This window comes from Passer montanus, unplaced genomic scaffold (assembly GCF_014805655.1).
Source record: "Passer montanus isolate IOZ18808 unplaced genomic scaffold, ASM1480565v1 scaffold18, whole genome shotgun sequence".
NCBI lineage: Eukaryota > Metazoa > Chordata > Aves > Passeriformes > Passeridae > Passer > Passer montanus.
Window position 1 is genome coordinate 5,434,092 of NW_024365381.1, and position 18,417 is coordinate 5,452,508.

The following is an 18,417-nucleotide window of genomic DNA, read 5'->3' on the forward strand; positions in this document are numbered from 1 at the left end:
ATTCTAAAAACTTTGGCCCTTTTTGTGTTTCTGGAAAATTCAAAAGTACCTGAACTGCATCGTTTGCTTGTTGGGTGTCTTGTTGCCAATGGATTCCTGCTAGTTTACCTCCAGCCACCCGTGAGGTGGTAAGTCTGGCTCATCAGTTTACTCAGTAACATGCTAATTGTGACTCAAGTCCTTCCTGCACTATACTTGATGACCTCATGCTCACTGTAGCTTTTCTCTCCATTAATGTACCAGTGTCTCCAAAAATGCTGAATTATTGCCTAAGGTCTCTCTTCCCTTTAGACCAGTCACATCTTTGCTTTCCCCTCAGTCCTCATTTGTTCAGCCTGATACCTCTGAACTGACTCACATTCATGAGAGTGGTGGCAGTTTTCACTATTGACAGTATTTTCCTCCAATGTTTATTAATTTTAAATATAATTTCTTGGTAAATGCTGCTGTGAGGCTTTACAGTAGCGTAAGGAAAGTAGAAGGATTTTGCCCCAAGATCAAACAAAAATCCCCTACTCCTCCCACAAGGTGGGAAGTAAGCTAAGGGAGGGTGGGAGTGGTTATGTTGGTTGTACTTTGCCATGCTGTCACTCCTCAATCTTGCAGGAATATGCCTTTGGCACCAGAGTTAGGAGTGTAAGGCACTGGAGCTGTAAGACTCACTTTGACTTCACATCTGAATGTGTGGCCCAGATGTGTCCACTGAAACTCCTTCGCTGCAGCAGTTATCTCCATTCCCTCTGAATTTCTTTAACATAAACATTTACATTTAGAGGGAAAAGTAGGGTGAGAACATTAGCAGACCTGTATTGTAACAGTTGGTTGGGACAGTTGGACTTGCAATAATTTAGAAAATGCTCAGCCAGCTGACTTCTAGATTTCTAGACGACATAGAATAGGTTCTTCCAAACTAGCCTTTACAATGTGCTCTACCCAGTGCAGGCATTCCCGATTGGCTACATATCTGCAGAAAAATGAGACAGAAGTTGCCCTTAACCATAACCCTGGGGATAGGCTTCAGTTACGTCTTGAGTTCAAAGCTGCCTGCACTGGGAAACAGCTTATTTCAAGTCCTTGCTCCCTTGATTTGTATATTTTTTCACTCTTTTCCTAAGGGCTTACACTTGGGAATCTACTTTTAATCTCCTGAGGAAGATATAGAAGCCTTCCCCTTTATAAAGCAGGCTATATATATATAAAGGTTATACAGTGGAAGTTTTTTGTAGACCTGGACAGAACACCATCTGGGCTTGCTCCTTGATTGATATGTAGCAGGTACTAACTCAGTGATGGGTTGTGTTACTGTTGTTTACCCACAAATGACCTTTAAAAAATGTAGCCTTCCTTATCAGGTTATTAGCTAAAGAACTGTCTTTTGCAAGACATCAAAGTGATACAGATTTGTAAATGGACAAACTAGGTCCTGCTATGTGTGTGGATCTCTTCTGGGATTGTTTGCCTTCTAAAAATTTTGGGTAGGTGAAAAAAGTCTCGCCTTGTGTAATGAATGATTGTACTGTAGAAAAGATCTTCAAGCATGCCCAGTCTAAAACTGTCTGTGTGGCAACTGGACGTAAGAACATTTAAATGGAACTGCTCCCACGTGTTGCAAAGGTCATTTAGGAAAGGCTGACATCATTAATGACTCATGTCTGCAAAAACACAGCAACTGACATACTATCACAACATCACTTGAGATGAAAGTCTTGGCTGTCAGAGCATTTGGTGAACACACTGCCGGGATTTGGTGGAACTTTGACATCTGTGATGCAGCCCAAGAGGAATTTCAGGTTACATATTTACATGGATGATTGGATGGCACCTCATCAGCTGCAGTCACCTTGCAATGATATTTTCTTCCCTATTTCCACTACAAGGTGCAGTAAATGCTGAACTATCTCTCCAACTTTGAAGATCAATTCTACTTGCAGTACTCTCACCAGCTACTGACATGCTTGGATAGTCACTTACTAGACTTCAAACAACTTCTGAAATGTGGCTGGTAGCAACATGCTAATAGAATTTTCAGTGAGTTCTTTTCTTCCTTTTTTGGACAATAAGTAACTTGTCAATAACACATCTACAGTGACAGTTTTAAAGGAAATCTTGAAAGATTGTCAGTTCACTCTTACCTTGATTCTTTAAAAAAGTGGAGAAAGCTAGTAAAGATGTAGGTATCAACAGGTTCTGCTTAGTGTCAGTAGGCATAGTCTAGCTATGTCATTTATAGATATAGATAGATGTAGCTATGTTATGCAGAGTTATTGAAAAGCCTGCCATGTCATCATGTCGATCAGCACAATACCTGAAAACTTACCTTTGTCTTTTGATACTGACTGTTAAATCACAGCTGACAGTAATTTCTGATGTCAAATCAGGACTGAAGCAAAGATCGTTCCCTAATGTGTTTTTTTTTTCATAGTATCCTCCAAGTCAATTATATGTTTGAATATAGGAACTTACAGTGATCATAGATCTCAGGAATTCAGAATATAAAATTGCTTAAAATCTTAACTGGGCTCATATACGATGTGGTGAATGCCAAGGATTGCTGAGTGCACAGTCTTGGTTCCATCCAAAAACTTGTGCTTGCTGAAGACTTTTATGTCCATCCAATATATATGTCAGTGAGCAAGCAGCAGTGAATCAGTCAGCTAGATAACATGTAAACCATGTCTTGCAGTGGTTTATTGACAGTCCTCTTCAGGTGAAACAGCTCCAGATGAGTTATTGATGGCTGATGGTACATGTAATCTGTACAAATTAATTTCAATGTTTTCAAGCCATTACCTGTCCAGAATGAGAAAGCTGAGCTGGGGTTTATCTTAGCAGCTTGGTATTCAGCCTTGCTCAAGCCCTGCATTAGTTCTCCTCATCTGTTTAACTCAAACACAGTCATTTCAGCTTTTCTACCAACATAAATATTGCATGCAGCACTCTGCAGAGACATGGTATGAAAATTTTCTTTTCAGCTCAGCAGAGCTTAGTGAACCACAGCATGTCCCAAGGAATAGCAAATACACCCAGCCTGACGTTGAAGCAAATTGTGGTATCTTAAGCAAAATCTCCATAGCCAGGTAAACAAATTGTGGTGTCTCAAGCAAAATCTCCACAGCCAGGAGATTCTGCCTCTCTCCCACCAGCAAATACATCCTAGAAAAGTGTTTTGGGTTGTTTTGTGGTTTTTTCTCCCTTATTCTCAGTCACTTGTTTGCTTACATACATTGTTCCCTGAGCAGCCAGTTTAGGCTTTTATGCTGCTTGCTGCCTGTAGCTTTAGAAGAGCATCAGCTTTGGTAGCATTTGTAGAAGTGCGTCATCTATGTGCATGGTACTCTAGAGTTCTTTTGACAGTGTCATGGACAGCTCTTTAGGAGATCTGTTATGAGCCTGAATCTTCAACAGTCAGGCAAGAACATGATCTGTATCACTTGTAGTCTTACAGGTTCCTGTGCTGTGACTTGAAGCCTCCTGATGTTTTTGTTAATCTGGCAGTAACAGAGTTTCACTTCATCACCATTCACCTCAATGATGAAATTGCAAATCTTGTGCGAAGATGTACAAACCATGACAGTTTTCTTCCAATCATCCCCTAGGAGCAAACAGAAAAAAAACTTACCTAAAAACTACTCCTAAAAATGTTTCAGGAAAGAAAGAGTGTATAACATCTGTAATATCACACATAATATCTTTAGTTTTCAGGTTACAGGGCAATATACTTTCAGCTTGAAGTCCCAGCAGAGGAAATTGATCTATTCCTTTTGAAATGCTGAAATGTGATTAGTTGGGCTTCCTGATCTTATATTCTTCTTCCTCTTCTTCCACCATCTTTTCTTCATATCTCATAATTTCCACTGCAACCCCACTTGCCATTTAGTATTTTCACAATTTCATTACATTAATAAGCACTGCCTGCACAGCTTCAAATGCTGCAAGGCTAATCCAGCTTCCTACCACTCCCCTTACACATCCTGACAGGCCAGGTGGGAACCCCTTACCTGCTTCCTATGCCACCAAACATCCCAAACACCTCATCTTTAGAAATTAATCTTAATCTTTAGAAGTTGGATTACAACCTGGAGAACAGCCCTGTAAATGTGCAACCCTCCTGTACATTGGGATCCAACGACCTTGTTGTGCTCTAGTTTTAGCACACTTTCAGACTGTGGTTGTCCAAATTCCACTTTCCCTCTTTGTTTGGTCCAGTACATCTCTTCCAGTTGGTAACAGTTCTCTGAGTTTGTCACTGCTCAATGAATCAACCACATTGATAATGTTTTTGTAAGTTGCATGGAGAAACCCTGTTGTGCTTTTCCTCCCTTACTCCCTCTGCTGTAAGAACCTTGCATAAATTTTAGTGTCACTTAGTCACACATGAAAAAGACTCTTTCAGTGCCAGGGGAAGAAAGTCATTGAAAGGCCAGTTACAAAAAAAGTTTAATATCCCTTAAATCTAGTAGAAACTGTATATATTCATTTTTAAACTAGATCAGCCCTTTAGCTAGTAGAAGTTATTATTCAGGTGCTGTTATTGTGCCTTACATTTTGAGTAAAGCAAAACTGCATGGATTACAATTTATGAAATGAGGAATGTCAACAAAGAAACACACTGAATATTTAAAAAATTGCTTTAACCCATAAGTGGTTAACATTAACATTTGTTTAGTGCCAATGAAGTTAAATTTATGTGGCACATAATTTAGGAAATTGAGTAGGCACAGAGCTGGTAGATGCCTTTTTAGTTAAAAAAATGTTCATTTTCCGTTAAACGCTCACACATTTGTCATAGCAACCTTGAAGGTGGCCATAATGCTAAGCAAAATAAACCGTCCTAGCATAATGTTCACTGTAATAACATGTCTCATGAGCTAGTTCAGTACTCCTTTTTATTACCTTATTTTCATTGCTCATTCACTGTGTTGGAGTTCTGTTTTGTGGTTTAATCATTATTACATCATTTTCCTTTCTTAATTTAAAGGTGCTGCCCTTTTCCTGTCATTCCATGACACCTCTTTATTACATGCACGTATCCCTCTTAATTTTTTTTTTTTTTTATTTCTTAACAGTGAGTTCTTTACTCTATTAGTTCTCAATAAAGACTAATAGTTGGGTACATTTTTTTACAAATCTAATTAGACTGTGCTTTGTCATTAGGAGAAAAATGCAACAAGAAGGGAAACAGGAAAAGGGCAATACTGTTTAAAAAGTATGACAATACAAAATGCACAGAAAGGTTCTTCAAAGTATGTCACAGTGACATCTGTGCATTGCAAAAAGTTCTAATGTTTATAGCTAATGCTCATCAAATTCCATGAATCATGGATAAAGCACTCAATATTTTGCACAAATTCTGAGTTTAAAGTAGAAAAGCTGTTCTCTATTCCTGTAGGTTTTTTTCCTCCTCTTCCTTTTGGAGATGAAGATGTGTAGGTAAAATTGAGCAGAACAACATAATAGAGATTTGCATCACATGGAAAGTTTCTCTTCTATATGTCTTTCCTGTCATTCCTAATATACACAGGAAAATTCCCACTAACTCTCCTTGGGGATGGCCAGCTGCCAGGTCAGGACTGAACAGGGACAGGATTCAGACCTGGCACCTGATTTTACCATTTTACCCTTTAACAGTTGACATTGAAATAACTAACTGCTCATTCTTAAGCAACATATATGTACTACATAAACAGGAAAAAAAAAAAAAAGAAAGTACTGTATTACCCTTTTCCCTTGGTAGAACATGCTAGTTCATCATTCAGGTAATATTTTAATCTGGTAATCATCCTTATCTGAGAGCTGGAATTTAGTTTATCTCAGATCACCCAGATTAGATAAAGAATACTCACTTTTCAAAAACCCTTCTGAGATTCCCAGTTACTCAATTCTAAGTTAATTAATGAAAAATAAGTAGGGTTGTTTTGTTTTTGGTTTTTTGGGTTTTTTTAAGTCTCATATTGTCCATCCTCTGATATTCTGTTCTGGTCTGTGTATAAAGATATGAAGAAATGGCCTTTGAGACATCCAAAGTACATCTTATGATATTTAGCCACAGTGCCATATTCATGGAAAGACTTTCTAAAAATTATTGGAGAATCCTCCAGGATTAATGAAGAGCAGAAGGAAACAACAGAATGATCAGAAATCAAATTTGCTGATACATGATGGATATTTGCTTTATAAAACCCCAAAGAAAATGTCACAAATTCTTATCCCAAACCAAAAATATAATCCAAAGAATATGTACTTATTCCCAGGAGCTTTTCCCAGGTGCTGATGCTTCAGCAAGGTTCCTTTCACTTAACTGTCTGCACTGAAATTTGATATTATAATTATTACAACAGTTGTGTGTTTTTTCTCTTTTCTCACTAATCTCCCTCTCTCTGTGCAATGCTCAGAGAGAGCTCTGCTCAACGCTCAGGTACCAGAATAACAGGGAGGAAATGCTATTAGGCAAAGCTTGTTTCCAAAGGTCCATCTGTGTGAGTAAGATCTGCTTGCAGGAGTGCAGATTGGGTCAATTTTGGATAAAGCATGACAAATTATTTATGGAATTAGATTTAATTGAGTATATAAGCCCTAACCTTTTCATGCAATGGTATTCTGAAGGAAATAAGAGTTTAGCTAAGAACTGATGGGCTAATGCTGTTTGTATTTGTTTTATGATGTTAATTAAGTTTACATGATTGTCTGCCATTTATCTCAGACCACAGGATTAACTAAATGCCTTCCTATTGACTCCATCATCAGAATTATTATCACTGCTTTTTCCAGGCAGCATTATTACATACAACATTTACTTTAATTTCCCCCAAATATTGTATAAAAAGTGCATTCATTATATAATGCATTTACTCTTAGAGTCATGAAGTCATGAACTCATTTTAAGGACTGAGAAAAAGAAGCAAATACAAAATTATTATGGGCAAGACATGCTGTCTGCCTCAGCAGTCAGTTTAATGTCTGTCATGGAGAAATGTATTTTCAAGGCCAATTGTGGCACAAGTATTTTTAACTTGCCCTTGCTTACACTGGTTTAAATCTGGAATAACTCACTAAAGTTAGAGAGTAGAAGGCTGGATGAATTCCACAAAGCGAGAAATAAATTTGGCTGCTAGCATATAAAACTAAAGCTGTTAATCTTCCTTTTGATTCTCAAATTGGTCATTTCTATATAAATGTTTACTACAGTTGTAGAATCTAGGAAGAAACTTACTTAACATTTTGGTTTGAAAATGTATTTTTTCCAGCTGAAATCTATATTTCAAGTGTCTTATTCTGTCAAGTGCATTAACCTGCCCCCCTTTCTGTACAGCTGCACTGCCTCTACACTTCTCACTGTTACCAAGTGGTTTCCTTTACAATACTTCCAGGAGGTGTTCCCTTTTCATGGACAGCCAACTGCATTTCATAGGGATTGTGAACTAAATTCAGAGCTAGGACTTTTTTCCTTAGGTGTTTCTGTAGGCACTTAGAGACACATTCAGGTGCCTTATCTACTCCACACTAAAAAGCACCTGAAATCACTCAGTGCCTAGTATTTCATCTGTGAGTTTATATTATATATTGGCTGGACATACAGGTGCAATCATATCCAACAGCAAGTTGCTGGGCAGCCCCAGGGATCTGCCAGGATTCACAAAACAGAGGTTCCTCATAATTTATCCATTATTTTTTATCTACTAACTGAAATTCTCCAGTAAAGAGGGCATATGAATTAGTCCCAACAGTTCAGCCTGTCTGAGTAAACCCTTGGACTTCAAGTGCCAGTCTTGGATCCCAGCAGTGCTGGTGCCAGTGCTCCTAAGTGATGGTAATTGTTCCATTCTCTGGGATCTCTGAAAAATTTCTTCGGTGCAGTATGCTTTCTATAGAACACGTATTTACTGTGTCAAAAAGGCACATTTCCAAGGCATGCAGCTAGGTAGGGGCAGACTTAATCTAGAAATTTCTCAGTGAAACCAGGTTATTCATAATGGACAATCTTCAAGAAGAAGGCTTGCCTGTCAAAGCCTCAGCCTGCAGCCTGGTGGGATGGTGACAGGGACGTGGTGGGGGCTGTGGCTGGGGACATGGAGCAGGGAGAGCAGGCAGAGTAGAGTGATGGGCTGATGGGGCTTGGCAGACTTGGGTGTGGGGGCATGACCTGAGGGGTGTGACCAAAGGCTGCACAGTAGAAGTTCAAATTTGGATCTCCCACAGTACAGAAAACGCAGAAATAGTGAGCTAGAATATACATCCTCCATCCCTCTTTTCTTATTGATTAAGAAAAGCACAATTTGACTGTTAATTAGAACAACAGCAACCCTTGGACCCTTGCCTGTCCCTTGGTATTTCCCAGTGGATAACTAAGCTATCTCTTGCTCAGATCAACCAGTTTTATGAGCTTTATCCTTCCACATCTAAGATAAGCTGGGTTTTCACATCACAGAATTGCAGGTGGTAGCATGCAAAACCCAGGGGAAGACTTGGGCCCTTCTATTAACTTGTCTTCAAGAAAACTGATAGAGCTGAAAACTGGCCTAGAAACTGCTCCAGCATTTTATCCTGACTCCTCCCTTCTGTCCACCACATTTTTCTTCTTGAAAAGCAGCAGTGTCTCAGTGGAATCAGCAACTAAACCAACTCCTTCCATCTAAAAATACTTTTTCACTATCTTTATGTTTTAATAGAGAGCAAGGAGCACCAGCCCTGTGTTAGAAAGGAGTGGTGAAAGGATCCCTGGGTGCCTACAAGGTGTACTCAAATTGTCTTAAAGGAGCTTTCCATTGCCACAACTGGGCCATTGACAACTTACATGCTTTGTATGTACTGTGATTTGTAACAAACAGAGAGCTTCCTGTCTTGCAAGATGCTGAACTCTTCATTTAGCAAAAGAAATAGGAAACAGCATACCTTAAAGTTTGGCCATGTCTCAGCGCTACTTACTTTTTATTCCTAGTTATGCCTGGGAATCTTCTAGGTAGCTTAGTGTGTAAATGGGTCCCTGTATTGCAAAAAAATAAAATAAGGATGAGCAAAAGCTCCTACAAAGGAAGTCCTCAATAGTACCAATGTGTTACAGATGTCCCCTAATGTTCAGAACAAACAAGGAGAATTATCATTTGGGAAGGTCATCATCAAGAGCTAATATAAAATATATTGAAAGTAAGTTTGTTGATAAAATGGGGTTTTAAAATACTAGTAAGGAATATCATTCCCAGATAAGTACCTAAATGGATCTAAATGCTACATGTAGCTCTGTGTATGGGGCTTACAAGGAAATTCAGTTAAGCGTGAAGCATAATTTGTTTTTACTTGCTACATGGTATTTTGCTGCAGAAGCCAGATCTACTGAAGCAAGCCTCTCTATGAACACACCTGAAATCAAAGATGAGTTAGAAAATAAGGGTCAAAATGTCTATTTTCAAGTAAATGTAAGTAGAATTGTGAATAGCTTGAATTTAATATATAGGTTTTTTTCCCCAGAAGTTCTTTCCATTGCACCAAGAGAAGGCTACATAACAATCACTGTCTATAAAACCATTCTATGCATGTACATTGTGTGTGTAGATGGTATATAGAGCACCATCTACTGACATACAAAGAGCTGTAATACTTCCCTCCTAAATTATCTTCATTGCAGCTCATAACTGTTTTGAAGTTTTAGTTTTGCAACACCCCACAACCTGTCTTTGATTTAGATATGTCTTCCAACTCTAATTCACACTGTAAAATGCAAAAGGATTATGAGGCAAATAAAAATATGTTGGGAAGTAATCAGGCTAAGGACTTTCCCTTTCTATGTCTCCAGCCAGCACACCCTGAATGTGATGATTTCTGTGAATAAGCCTATCATGTATATTGTAATAAAAATGTGCATTTAAAAAAAATAAACCTTGTATTGGCCGAGAATAAAAAAATGCATTTGCAGAGGCCATAATCTTTCTTTCATTTTCTCAGTCTGCAAAATTTACATCAAATATCAGCCAGCTTGGATTAATCTTTCATTACAGTAGTCTTAATTTTGCTTGCTCACAGGAAGAAAACCTAGAAAGTAATATATTACATGTATCACTTTATCTACCTCTCCTGTTAAACTGAGTTTAAAGGTTTTAGTAGACTGAGAGCTGTTGATTAGGTACCTCTGTCCTCGCTTCCCTCAACAAGAGGAAGCAGTTTATTTTGCAGGTTTTATTCTTCTGGCTCCACCACAGTGAAGTTGAATTTCCAGACTGCTTGTAGCAATTTCATTTCTGTCACCCTCCAGACATGAGCCGCTGTGCCTAAAGTGGCTCAGATAGCAGTAGCTTGCTGATGTGAGATACTGCAGCCATGTGAGAGCAGTAGAGACCTCTGGGGCATCGTGTTTCTATCAGAGGGTTTTTTCCCCCAGTTTTATAGAACTGAAATGCTGATCCACAGAAAGAAGGTGTGAATGACAAAGATGTCTTGGAAATAGAAAGGAAGTACAGTCTTCCTTGTTTCTCTGTTCTGTGGTAGAATTATATTTTTTTTTAATGGCAAATAAAACACTAAAACCAGATATTTTTCTCTGTGTTGTTCAGCCATTACTTACTTGGTGTGTGAATTACCAATGCAAATAGTGAGAGGGAGAGGAGTATTTACAGAGTAGCAGGAGGATTTGTGGAAGTGGTCACGCACACATGATGACAGTGTCTTGGTTTCACCCATATTACTCCCTCTTCTCAGCTACAGAGCTCCCAGCTTTCTGAGGAGCAGCCATATGCTCAGGGAGAGGGGAATTGATGCTGCTTGGACAGGATTTGGGGCTGGTTTCTCTTCTGTGCTCTCAGACAGAGAACTTCTTGAGGACAAGCTGGCCTTAGGTGGCTGTATGATTTCATCGTATTTCCTAAGTGATTTTTGCAAGATCCTTTTCAAAGGCTTGCACAATTCCACTTTCCATAAGTTTATAATCTTATCTTCTGATTTCTGTCTTAATACTCACATGAAGGTAAGCTGTTTGCAAAAATCTGTCATTCAACAAAGCCAATATTTTTAATTATTATACTAATATTAAGAGGATACACACAAATCCTACCAGATTCTTTCTGAAAGAACTGATATATCTCTGTGCTTCCTGAGCATTCCCCAAAGGCATTTAAAAATTAAAAATTATTTGTGGATGACCCTTCTGATTTCATCTCACCAACAGTATGGTGAGCATCTTAGACTCATGCAATGCAGGCATTTAGGAAAAGGGAGAGGACAATATTCTTGAAAAGCTTCACTGGTGCAAACAATTACTGCCATTACATGTTACCAGTAAGCTCAGAAAAAAGTTGGAACCATCCTAATAGCATCAGCCAGGATATAATGATGTGAAATTGGACCCCCAGAAAGGAAAGCATAAGCAACAAATATACTGGAAGTGAGATGAAGAATTCAGCACTGTCAGAATGGAATGGGTCTAAACATTTTTTCTGATGGGGAAAAATAGCCATTCGGAGAATGATTGTTGCTATTTATGAACATCAGGTTGCTAAGTGACATCGTGTGATGTTCACCACTTCATCGGCCACCCACAGCTCTCAAGGAATAGCAACAGAGGGGGTGAAAGGGGTGAAAGAAAACCAAAAGGCTGAGTTACTATTAAAAAAAAAAAAAGCCTACAGTTCAAGGGAAAGGTAAAGAAGCTTTCCAAATATACCTTATTTCTTTTCCTAGGAGAATCCAATAGAATTATGCTAACTTTTCACAAAAGCTATACCTAGGTGAATCATTTGAAAAAGAGAGACTAAGAACCAAAACCTCCCCCAGCCTGAAATATAAGTTAAGGACCTGCTTTTATATACACATATGTATATGTATGGATGTGTGCACATGTGAGTTTGTATTGAATTTTTCCATGAGAGGAAGACTCCATTTGTTAAAGGCCACAGCATAGTTTTTTTTATTTGCTTCTAATGCTGTCAGATTTCAATATTTTGGGCTCAAATGCTTCACATTCCTTTAATTTAGTAATTTTTTTATTATTTCAGCTATGTCACCTCTACTGCCTCACACAGATTAGATTATTTAAGCACCATTTCTCTGAACCTTTGTCACTTCCTGTGACTTGCAGTGTCTTGAAGTTTATGAGGGGAACAGGATCAAGGTTGAGATTGAGACAGAGAGGAGAAAAAGTTTGGATCAAACACCCCACAAAAGCATGGGTGACAAACTGATGAGTGTGGATGTAGAAACAGAGAAGACAGAGAAGAAACAATGAACTGCACAGTTCGTTTATTTCTGTTGTCTGGTAAGAAAAGCTCTGACGGCATCGATTAGTGGTCAGCATCCAAATCCTCATCCCTTCCTGCTTGGGGTACTTGTATCACTCAGGACTTGAGAAGCATGTTGCATAACACAAGCATGTGTTATGCCTGTCATGGTAGTGTAACTTTTTAGCTGGTAATAGTCATGTTTTTAATCCCAACTTTTTTTTAACCACCTCTCCCATTATGACTTCTTTTTGATGGCTTTTTGACTGCTTTACTCTGGACCATAAACATTCATTTTAACTTTACTGATGCTTTGCTTTAACCTTTAATACTAATATATAAAATGATTGAAAAATATAGATACACCCTAAATGTCTTCTTGTAGAGAGGGAAAAGCAAGAATTTAATTCCATGCAGACATTTCTTTATTGACATTTTCATTTGTGCTGTTGAAAAAGAAAAACCCAGCAAAAAGGCAAATATGCCCTCAGTTCATTTTCCCATGCTAACAGAGTAGCTTTTTTCACTGTGGCAAACACACCTTCCAGACAGGGAGTTGCTTTCGGACTTTAGTGGTTCACTCCCTTCCTGTTTGAGACCAATTATGTCTCATTTGCAATACCATTAGTCAAGGAAGTGGCTATCCTGAGGTCACTTCTCAGCCCACCCTTCCTAAATGGCACTGGTATGCCTTTCTTCCAAGCCACCAGGACGGGAGGCTGGGCCCTCTGTGTGGTGCAGGCTCCTCCAAACCTACAAGCAATGTCAGTCTTTCAGGACTGGCCACAACTAGTGTGAGTTGAAATGCTCCAAACTAATTTGAAAGCTGTGGTTTGAAAAATGATGCTGGCTATTTATTAAAACAGCAAGCATGATCAGACCAAGCCAATTCGCTGGTTTAACAGATGGAAGCTTGTTAAAAATCTTTATTCCAATATGTTAAGAATCCAGTTTTGCTATAAATTGTGAAGTATGACTTGTGAGTCAAGCCCCAGTGGAATGGATGCCTCATACTCTGGAAGTCTCAGCCTTACATTTAAGAGCCAGCATTTGCCACTTTATATTTCAGGATTTTTTTTAGACATAAACTATTACTATCATTTAATAATATTCCATTTTTCCTGTCTTTTATCTTAACTAGGATAGATAGTCTGATACTTTACATTTTATCAGTCAAAGACAGGATGATGATTATTATTTCCTCTATTTATTAAATTCTGGTCTATCTTTACTACTCAGATAAAACTGTTCTTTTACACCTGAAGTACAGAGTTTTAAGTGATTCCCCAAGGTCACACTGTGTACATGACTAGCAGAGAAACAATTTTGTCTTACTATATGCAGAAGTACTTCCTTTTCCTGGTCTCTCAGCAGAGAATTAATAGGAGAGAAAATCCACTTAATTGTGGGGAATCCATGGAAAAAAAGAAACGGGGAGTGATAAAAGAGAGTTAAGAGCTGATAGAAGGAGCTGCTGCAAATCCACATCCTCAGTTTCCCTATGGATGCAGCAGTGTCTGTGCTGCCCTTGTTCACAGGCTTTCCAGGACAGCCCTGCAGCCTTATGGTGTTACTGATACAGGCTGCCAGCACTTGGTAGCAGGTTTCTGACCTCAGGGAATCCCTCTCAGGTAACTCACACTCCTGATCACATACCTTCTTTGCCATTTAAACATTCAGCATTTCTTCATTAAATTTGTATTTGCTATAACTATCATAAGACTTTTCTCTGTTGTGCTTTCTTGAAAGGAAAACAGAGTTAGTAGCAATCAGGCACATATGACTACATCATACACGAGTAAAAAAGCTTAAAATAAAAAGCTTGTGTACATTTATGAGTAAATCAACTTTCAACCAGAAAACCAGGAATACTTTATGCTTGGGTTTCACTCCCATAACTCCAGTTTTGAGCTGAGATTAGTGAAGTTACCTTTCAGTGAAACAAGTGAAAGATACAAGAATGGCTGTAATGCATGAAGCTGCTCCCAGTGAAGCCCCACCACTTAACTTCTAAGAAATAATGTCAGTGTAAATCACGATGTGATGAATGCTTCACTGAAATTATTCATGCCATATGGTCTGAAGAGCAAAATGGGCACAGTTTATTTTTAAAAGAATAAGAAATAAGAACTTGGAATATTCATTGCTTTGTCCTGCCAGGCTGAACATTTGCTGCAGCAGGGGCCAGACTTACTGCAGGTCTGTCTTTTTTTGCTCACTTAATTTGTTGCACTAGTTAGTGGCTTAAATCTCATTCATAATGGAATAATGCCTACAAAATTATGACCAGCAGTCTGCAGCCTCTTCCGCAAACAAATGTTCACTGGGCACCTAAGGGCTACACCATCTTCTCACTTTCCCTTTTAAAAAAACCAAAAAAATAACAACAGACATTTCAGATGTAATTAGTCCTTACAGTATAATTACTCTCTTGGTAGCAAGAAGACAACAACAGAGGTGAAAGGTGCTGGTAATTCCATGTGTAACTCTTTTGTAAAGATGCTTATGTACAGTGCCTTTCTTTCTGTATTGTTGTGTATTAATATATTCTGTGGGAGAATCCCACAAAGCAAAGTTAAGCAAAAAGAAATCTAGGTTCTTTAATAGTCATAATGCTTCTCTTGTAACGCACCACTAGGGAAAAAAAGAGAAACAAATTATTCATATTTATTTAGTGATGCTGAAAGGTGCGAGCACATCTCACAGAAATATTTAGGCCCCACATCTACTATCTCAAAGGTAAGTTACAAAACTCAACTATGTGCAATTAAGTTGATAACCCTACAAAGTTAGACTGCCTTATTCATTTTATTCCAACTCAAGGAGAGTTAGAAAAGACACCATCTTCTTAGACAAGTACTGGAAAAAGGGTACTAGTGGGTATGTTGCAGTCATTGTGCAAGGTGTCAATGGCTGTCTGGTTCTGCCCTCTCCCCACCTTGTGCAGAGAGATGTGCCACAAGAAAGACACTTGAGAGCAGTCCATTATCAAGGAACTGAACTTGGTATTCTGCAGAATTTATTACTGTGTACAGTTTCTTGAAAGAATTCACTCTGGACTGAAAACTTTGATGTCACTTCTTCAGGTGGCTTGATTTGGTCTGGAAGACATTAGAAGGGTGATTTCTAAATCAAATATTTATGATGGGATGTCAAGTTCAATTTCAGCAAGACAGTCAGTAAATGGATGGGCAGGATCCTTGTAGCTAGTGGCAATTTGTTGAGGTTCGGTGACGTGGATACCACATCATTCATGTTCATTGCAAATACTTCATTTGTGAGACTGATGTAATTAAAATATATAGATCAATGTCAGCTTGCGGTCTGATTCCACAATGATGTAATGAGGTTCATACTGCCTGGAGTGGCTACTCCTAAATCATCCTTAAAGATAAGAACAAGCTTATGGAAGAATTAAAAGCAACTTAACACTAGCTTTTAAACAAGCAAGCTACACTTGTTTAAATGACAGCAAGTCTGAAGAACAGAACCTATTTTTTTTAAATAGAATAAAAGGATGTTTAGCACCTTTTTACAGATGGAAGCTGAACAGACTTATTCTGGATTAAGTTAAAATGATGAAAAAATATCTGTGTAAAGAAGCTATTTCATTGTAACAAGTAAACCTGTTATTGATATATTTTAAATTTAATATAAGCTTCTTATATCAACCTAAGAATGTGCAGAGTGCAGATTGCTGTCTTTTCTCAATCATTTTTAAACTGTGCAAATATTGTTTAACATTGCACGTACGCGAGCTTGGATTAGAGGAAAGCATTTATCATGTAGTACATTCAACTCCTTCTCCACTCCTATGATCCCCCCTAGTGGTCAATTAATTGTCTGCTAAATGTTTCTTAGTACTACAAATTACTTGTACCTCTCCTGCATTAAAACAGTGTCTGGCTCCATTCTGTTTGAATTCAAGAGACCTCATTTTTTATTCCTGTGCTGCATATGAGAAGGACAAAGCAATGAATATTTGAAATGTGCAGCTGCTGCATCTGTGGGTAGCTTTATTTTCCCTTCTAGGAGCAGATAGATTGTGCCCACCACATAGAACCCAAAGCCATCTCTGTTGGCAGTGCAGACCAGGAGGTGATGCCCTGCTGTAGCAGTAAGCAGGACCCTTCCACCCCATTCTTGCCATTAGGCTGAGAATGCCCACTGCGAGCCTGGCAGCAGGAGCAATTCTCAAGCAGTTTTAAACAGTGTAACAATTTGTTCATACACGTAAATGCTTGAGGTTTACCTTCCTCAATAAAAAACTGAGTCACGTATTTTTTTTTTTTAGCAAGATTACAGGCAACTTGTAATTTAGAGATTTCATACAAATTGGCAGACCTTTCCCCAAAATTCCCATCATCACCTTGCTGTACAGACAGACACAGCTGCCATTTTGTATCAGTTCAAGCTGATTCAAGTCAGTGCTGATCCAATGCTACCTCCATTTTCTAATCTTGGCCGTGCACCTCTATTTCTTCCTTGCGCTAGCACTAAGAGTTACCTGACTGCTGAGGGAGATGGCTAACTGGCAGTCCAGTGAAAAAGAAATTCTGCAAAAGCTGAAAAGCTCTAGGGCACTGGTGAGCTAGCTAAAGTCACATGGGGCTTCTGTTGGAAAGTAATGGCTGTGGAGCACCCAGACCTCTCCCTTTGGTGTTCCCACTTGTGTGCTTGTGGTTTGGTGTTTATGTTCATATATTGCAAAGGGCATGGGGCAAAGGCAAAGTCCACACCCGTGGGCATATATGGTTACAAAACGTGTTTCAGCCAGCGTTCTCATGATCCTTTTTCCCCTTCTCCAGAGATGGGAAACTCAGGAATGGACACGGAGAAAGCTGTGGACTGCATGAATGGTAACACCATGAGAGGAGCATAAGTATACAATCACAACCAAAATCATCTTTCAGTTGTGGGTGTCAATAGACAGTTTGGGAAACTCAAAATTGTCCTCCTTCATACAAAGAACAGCTCTAGTACACAGAAAAGTTATGATTTTTCAAGAACATCCTGTGGAATTAAAACAGTGACTGTTTTAAAACATGCTTGGCTATCATCCAGCTATCTCTCTATCTCTCTCTCTATCTATCTATAAGTGTGTGTGTATATGTATGTATGTATGTATGTATAAGCAATGCTATCAAAAGACAGTGGGAGAAAATTACTAATTTAGGTGTTTTCCTGTAACATAAATTAGCAAAATACTTTTATTAGGAATGTTTACAGCAAGACGCACTGCTGCCATCTACTTGTACCACAAAGTACCTCTTAAATCACTAGGTTTCTTTTTAGTTTTGATAATGTTATGCTAGTTTCACTTCCAGTTGTTCCCAGTTCTTTGTCTTAGCCTGCATTATTGACTGATATGAAAATTTCCCAGTTTTGGAGAAAACTGTACAGGGATGAATCACTCTCGGTGACATAGAGATACAGCTTTAAAAAAGAAAGGAAAAGAGAAGTGGCTATTTGTGTCCAGTTCTGCATATCTTGTTTTCTCATTCTTCTAATTTGAGATTAATGTTTAAAAAGGAGCAAGAATTCATGTTCTGAATCTCTGTTCTCAGATGCATGCTCCTTCATTTAGAGAAATTATGTTAGCCCATTTGAAACAAAAGCTAATCAAAGTTCTGTCACATGGTACGAGCCAGTTGAGACCTGTGAAAGAGATTGCTGAGGTACTGGCACTGATGTACACATATGGTCAACATAAGTGTGTCAGCCTTCAGGATGCTCTTCCTTCTCTTGACTGCCATAAACAATGTTTTTTTTTATTTCTAGATTTCTGCCTGGGCATGTGGGAGGATGTTATAGCTGTCCTGATACCCGCTTTTTAAAGCTTAGCACTCAATAAAGCCGCATCTTCTGTTAAACAGAAATAATTCAAAATAGTTGCTTCAAAAATTGTAGAGATTTCCACATTAAGAACATCTATGTTGTAATTACTTCCATTTGATTGTATGCCTTTCTGGTCTTCATCACAGACGTAGCCACTGGATTTTCTGAAGATCCATGTAAGAAAACACTGGTTAAAAAAGGTCAAAAAGGCTGTTGTGGTTTTACACCACCTGGCAACCAAGCAACATGCAACCATTCACTCACTCCCTCCTTCTCTCCCTCTGGGGAGAGAATCGAAAAAATGGAAACACACATAGGTTAAAAAGTAAAGAGCAAAGGCTAGAAAACTTGTGGGTTGAGGTAAAAGACAGTTTAATAC